The sequence below is a fragment of the Arachis hypogaea genome, chromosome 13, assembly GCF_003086295.3.
Source record: "Arachis hypogaea cultivar Tifrunner chromosome 13, arahy.Tifrunner.gnm2.J5K5, whole genome shotgun sequence".
Taxonomy (NCBI): domain Eukaryota; kingdom Viridiplantae; phylum Streptophyta; class Magnoliopsida; order Fabales; family Fabaceae; genus Arachis; species Arachis hypogaea.
In genome coordinates, this window is record NC_092048.1 from 42783401 (window position 1) to 42790086 (window position 6686).

Consider the following 6686-nt stretch of genomic DNA (forward strand, 5'->3'; position numbering starts at 1 on the left):
TGAGAGGACTGAGACTTGGAACCCATTAGTGGTTCCAAAAGTTTATATTGTTCCCTCCACCAATGTTCCAAATAAAATTCCTTTGAACATCAGACTAAGAACACACACTCCTTTTCAGAGATTGATTGTTTATTCTTCCTTTCTACTCTTGGGAGAAGGTCGCTTCCACAATTATATTTTGATCGGAGGACTTTGACTCAGAGAGCATATCTTTTTTCTATAAGGTCCCAGCCAATTTTCATCATAAAGGCATGGTTAAGCTCCTTGGCATGCTGAATTCCAAGCCCACCATTTGTTTTAGGTTGACTAATAGTCTTTCAATTAAGGAGATGAACTTTTTGTAATTTATCTGTTTCTCCCCAAAGGAAGCTTCTGCATTTACGGTCAATAAGGTTACAAGTAGATGTAGGAAGAATAGAAGTTTGCATAGTATAAGTAGGAATAGAGGAAAGGTTAGATTTCACCAGAGTTGTTCTTCCTGCAAAAGATATAGTGGAAGCTTTCCATCCATTTATCCTAGAGTTGAGTTTGTAAGTAATCTCATTATAGGTGTTACGGTTGGTTCTTATGTGAAGAAAGGGGACTCCGAGATATTTTTCGAGATCATCCTTTCTTGTGAAATGGAGTGCTTCACTAATCTCCTCTCTGATATTGTTCCCCACACTATTGGAAAAGAATATTCAGGTCTTATCATTATTTACTTTCTGCCCAGAACTTCTGCAAAATTTCTCTAGGATCTTGTTGATAATCTCTGTTTGGTCCATGCTAGCTTCGGCAAAGAGAATGAGGTCATCATCAAAGCAAAGGTGGGATAGATCGGGCCATCTCGATTAAGCTGTATGGGCTTCCAAAAGTGGCTTTCCATGACTGCACTGATAAGCTGGGTGAGACATTCCATACAAAGAACAAAATGTAAGGTGATAGGGGTCTCTTTGTCAGATACCTCTGGAAGGAAGGAATTCATCCAAATTTTCACCATTTCATAAGACCCGCATTTTCGCTGTGGAAATACACGTACAATCAAATTAATAAAGTGAGCAAGGAGTCCGATGTCAACCAGAGTGTCTTTTATAAAACTTCATTTGAGTATGTCGTAAGTTTTTTCCAAGTCAATTTTTATAGCCATCCAACCTTTGTTTCCTTTCTTTGTCCTCATAGAATGAATAACTTCCTGAGTGATGATAATGTTGTTAAAACTTTGTCTTCCAGGAACGAAGCTACATTGGATGGGTTTAACAAGCTTTTTCATAACCATTCTCAAACGCTTAGCAAGGATCTTGGTGACCACTTTGTATAAAATATTGCATAAGCTTATAGGTCTCATGTGTTTTAGGCTTGAGACTGACTCCACCTTTGGAATTAAAGTGATAAGCATTTCGTTAACCTCGTTGATTTTTCAAGGTTCAAGAAAAATAGCTTTCACCAAATTACACAGGTCAGGACCGACTTTATCCGATTGACTATGATAAAAAATGGCATGTATACCATCTCTACCTGGTGCTTTCAAACCATCAATACTAAAAATAGAATTTTTAATTTTCAAGGTAGATACATTATTCCCAATATTGATAAGCTCATCATGAGAAAGAGTAGGGAAGTTACCATGGAGAATATACGGACAGTCAGGAAGGTCATCTTTGTATAACTCAGAATAGAAAGTTGTCACCATATTTTCAAGAGCATCATCATCTGAGATCCAATTTTCATCACTATCTTGAAGAGAAATCACCTTGTTTCTCCTTCTTCTAGCCATAGTGATACCATGGAATTACTTGGTATTTCTGTCATCCAAATTAATCCATTTGCACCGAGATTTCTGTAACTATAACATCTCTTCTTGAATAAGTATCTCCTCATACTCCCTCTAGATATCTTTCTGGAGTTTCTTCAAGAAGATATTATTTCCAATAGGATTCATGTTAGTTGTAATCCCTTGCAATCTTCTTATAATTTTGTTTTTTCTTTTGAAGATATTACCAAACACCCTATAATTTCAGTCCTTCAAGGCATTTTAAAAAGCAACTATACCCATATTCCAAGACTCCTGCATAATCCAATTATTATTGACAAGGTTTCCAAAATTAGAATGAGTGAGCCACACGACAGTGAATTTGAATGGTCTCTGATGAGCGGATAATTTATACGCTTTTTGACATTGTTTTTAGTATGTTTTTAGTAGGATCTAGTTACTTTTAGGGATGTTTTTAATAGATTTTATGTTAAATTCACATTTCTGGACTCTACTATGAGTTTGTGTGTTTTTCTGTGATTTCAGGTATTTTCTGGCTGAAATTGAGGGACTTGAGCAGAAATCAGATTCAGAGGTTGAAAAAGGACTGCTGATGCTGTTGGATTCTGACCTCCCTGCACTCAAAGTGGATTTTCTGGAGCTACAGAACTCGAAATGGCGCGCTTCCAATTGCGTTGGAAATTAGACATCCAGGGCTTTCCAGCAATGTATAATAGTCCATACTTTGGCCAAGAATTGACAACGTAAACTGGCGTTCAACGCCAGCCTTCTGCCCAAATCTGGCGTCCAGCGCCAGAAAAGGATCCAAAACCAGAGTTGAACGCCCAAACTGGCACAGAAACTGGCGTTCAACTCCACAAATGGCCTCTGCACGTGCTACACTTAAAGCTCAGCCCAAACACACACCAAGTGGGCCCCGGAAGTGGATTTATACATCAATTACTTACTCATTTAAACCCTAGTGACTAGTTTATTATAAATAGGACCTCTTACTATTGTATTAGACATCTCTGGACGCCTGGTTCTTAGATCAGAGGGGCTGGCCATCTCGGCCATGCCTGGACCTTCACTTATGTATTTTCAACGGTAGAGTTTCTACACTCCATAGATTAAGGTGTAGAGCTCTGCTGTTCCTCAAAGATTAATGCAAAGTACTACTGTTTTCTATTCAATTCTTCTTATTTCATTTCTAAGATATCCATTCGCACCCAAGAACGTGATGAAGGTGATGATTATGTGTGACGCTCATCATCCTTCTCCCTTATGAACGCGTGCCTGACAAACACTTCCGTTCTACATGAATTAAGCTAGAATGAGTATCTCTTAGATCTCCTAACCAGAATCTTCGTGGCGTAAGCTAGAATGATGGCGGCATTCAAGAGAATCCGGAAGGTCTAAACCTTGTCTGTGGTATTCTGAGTAGGATTCGATGATTGAATGACTGTGACGAGCTTCAAACTCGCGAGTGCTGGGCGTTAGTGACAGACGCAAAAGGAGGGTGAATCCTATTCCAGCACGATCGAGAACCGACAGATGAATAGCCGTGCCGTGACAGGGTGCGTGAGCATATGATTCACTGAAAGGAGGGGATGTAGCCACTGACAACGGTGATGCCCTTGCATACAGCCAGCCATGGAAAGGAGTAAGACTGATTGGATGAAGATAGCAGGAAAGCAGAGGTTCAGAGGAACGAAAAGCATCTCCATTCGCTTATCTAAAATCCCTGCCAATGAATCTACATAAGTATCTCTATCCCTTTTATTGTTTATTTTAATCTAATAAAGTATCATGTTTAAATCCGCCTGACTGAGATTTGCAAGGTGACCATAGCTTGCTTCAAGCCAACAATCTCTGTGGGATCGACCCTTACTCACGTAAGGTTTATTACTTGGACGACCCAGTACACTTGCTGGTTAGTTGAACGGAGTTGTGTCCACACATAGTAAAGAGCCATAATAATGATTCCATACAATAACAAAGAGTACTACATTAATGTGATCACAATTTCGTCCACCAAGTTTTTGGCGCCGTTGCCGGGGATTGTTCGAGTTTGGACAACTGACGGTTCATCTTGTTGCTCAGATTAGGTAATTTTCTTTTCGTTTTGTTTTCAAAAATCTTTCAAAAATATTTTCAAAAATCTCTCATCTGTTTTCGAAAAAAATAAAAATGTTTTCAAAAATATATTTTTCTTCAAAATTTTTGAGAATGAATTCTAGTGTCTCATATAACATGTTTTAGCTTGGCTGGCTATTAAGCCATGTCTAATTCCCAGAATTTTGATTGAGGACTATGAATTCATTGCTTCCTTTTTCCCAAATATTTTCGAAAAAAATTAAAAGCAAATACAAAAAAATTAGAAAATTATAAAAATCAAAAATATTTTTCTGTTTCTTGTTTGAGTCATGTGTCATGTTATAAGTTTGGTGTCACTTGCATATGCATCTTGCATTTTTTCGAAAATTTCATGCATTCATAAGTGTTCTTCATGATCTTCAAGTTGTTCTTGGTAAGTCCTCTTGTTTGATCTTGATGAATTTTTGTTTTGTGTCTTTTCATGTTTTTCATATGCATTCTTGAATTCTTAGTGTCTAAGCATTAAAGAATTCTAAGTTTGGTGTCTTGCATGTTTTCTTTGCATTAAAAATTTTTCAAAAATATGTTCTTGATGTTCATCATGACATTCAAAGTGTTCTTGGTGTTCATCTTGACATTCATAGCATTCTTGCATGCATCACATGTTTTGATTTAAAAATTTCATGCATTGCATCTTTTTAGTGTTTTTCTCTTGCATCATAAAAATTTCAAAAATCAAAAAAATATCTTTCCCTTTTTCTCTCATTAAATTCAAAAATTTGGATTGACTCTTTCAAAAATTTTTAAAAATCAAAGTTGTTGCCAATGAGTCAAATCAAATTTTCAATTTGAAAATCTTATCTTTTTCAAAATCTTTTTCAAAAATCAAATCTTTTTCAAAATTTTTAGCTATTTTCGAAAATTTCAAAAATATTTTTCAAAAATCTTTTTTTTATTTTTATATAAAATTTTCGAAAATAACTAATCAATTAATGTTTTGATTCAAAAATTTGAAGTTTGTTACTTGCTTGTTAAGAAAGATTCAAACTTTAAATTCTAGAATCATATCTTGTGATTTCTTATGAACCAAGTCATTAATTGAGATTTTAAAAATCAAATCTTTTTCAAAACTAATTTCAATCATATCATTTCAAAAATATCTTCTTATCTTATCTTTTTCAAAAATATCTTCTCAAAATATCTTTTCTAACTTCCTAACTTCTTATCTTTTCAAAATTTGTTTCAACTAACTAACTAACTTTTTGTTTGTTTCTTAACTTTTTCAAAACTACCTAACTAACTCTCTCTCTCTCTAATTTTCGAAAATATCTCTCCCTTTTTCAAAAATTTCTTTTTAATTAACTAATTATTTTTATTTTTATTTTTGAATTCAAAAATTTTCGAAAAATACTAACTAATTTTCAAAAACCAATTTTCAAAAATCACTAACTCTTTTTCAAAATAATTTTCGAAAATTATTCCTCCCCCATCTCATTCTATTTATTCATGTCCTAACATCTCATCTCACATTCCAATCCTCACAGTTGTGTTTCTTCCTTTACATCACATCCTTTATCTCCCCCTCTTCTTCTACTTACAAAGGGATCCCTATACTGTGGTATAAAGGATCTCTATCATTATTATCATTTTTCTGGCCATTCTTCCTTGTCATATGAGCAGGAGCAAGGATAAGAACATTCTTGTGGAAGCAGATCCAGAACCTGAAAGAACTCTGAAGAGAAAATTAAGAGGAGCTAAAATACAACAATCCAGAGATAACCTTTCAGAAATTTTCGAACAGGCAGAGGAGATGGCAGCCGAAAATAATAATAATGCAAGGAGGATGCTTGGTGACTTTACTGCACCTAATTCCAATTTACATGGAAGAAGCATCTCCATTCCTGCCATTGGAGTAAACAACTTTGAGTTGAAACCTCAATTAGTTTCTCTGATGCAGCAGAACTGCAAGTTTCATGGACTTCCATCTGAAGATCCTTTTCAGTTCTTGACTGAATTCTTGCAGATATGTGATACTGTTAAGACTAATGGAATAGATCCTGAAGTCTACAGGCTCATGCTTTTCCCTTTTGCTGTAAGAGACAGAGCTAGATTATGGTTGGATTCTCAACCTAAAGACAGCCTGAACTCTTGGGATAAGCTGGTCACGGCTTTCTTAGCCAAGTACTTTCCTCCTCAAAAGCTGAGCAAGCTTAGAGCTGATGTTCAAACCTTCAGACAGAAAGAAGGTGAATCTCTCTATGAAGCTTGGGAAAGATACAAACAGTTGACCAAAAAGTGTCCTTCTGACATGCTTTCAGAATGGACCATCCTGGATATATTCTATGATGGTCTGTCTGAGTTATCTAAGATGTCATTGGACACCTCTGCAGGTGGATCCATTCACCTAAAGAAAACGCCTGCAGAAGCTCAAGAACTCATTGACATGGTTGCTAATAACCAGTTCATGTACACTTCTGAAAGGAATCCTGTGAGTAATGGGACGCCTATGAAGAAGGGAGTTCTTGAGGTTGATACTCTGAATGCCATATTGGCTCAGAATAAAATATTGACTCAGCAAGTCAATATGATTTCTCAGAGTCTGCATGGAATGCAAGCTGCATCCAACAGTACTCAAGAGGCATCTTCTGAAGAAGAAGCCTATGATCCTGAGAACCCTGCAATAGCAGAGGTAAATTACTTAGGTGAACCTTATGGAAACACCTATAACTCAACATGGAGAAATCATCCAAATTTCTCATGGAAGGATCAAAAGCCCCAACAAGGCTTTAATAATGGTGGAAGAAACAGGTTTAGCAATAGCAAACCTTTTCCATCATCAACTCAGCAACAGACAGAGAAC

General features: G+C 36.1%; 1 non-coding gene across 1 annotated transcript; it reads right to left on the reverse strand.

Annotated features, from left to right (window-relative positions):
* Positions 1-6032: 6032 nt before the first annotated feature.
* LOC112739521 (small nucleolar RNA R71) lies at positions 6033-6140 on the reverse strand. Its single transcript, XR_003170456.1, has one exon. It is a non-coding gene; the product is annotated as a small nucleolar RNA R71 (small nucleolar RNA).
* Between the last annotated feature and the right edge of the window lie 546 nt (positions 6141-6686).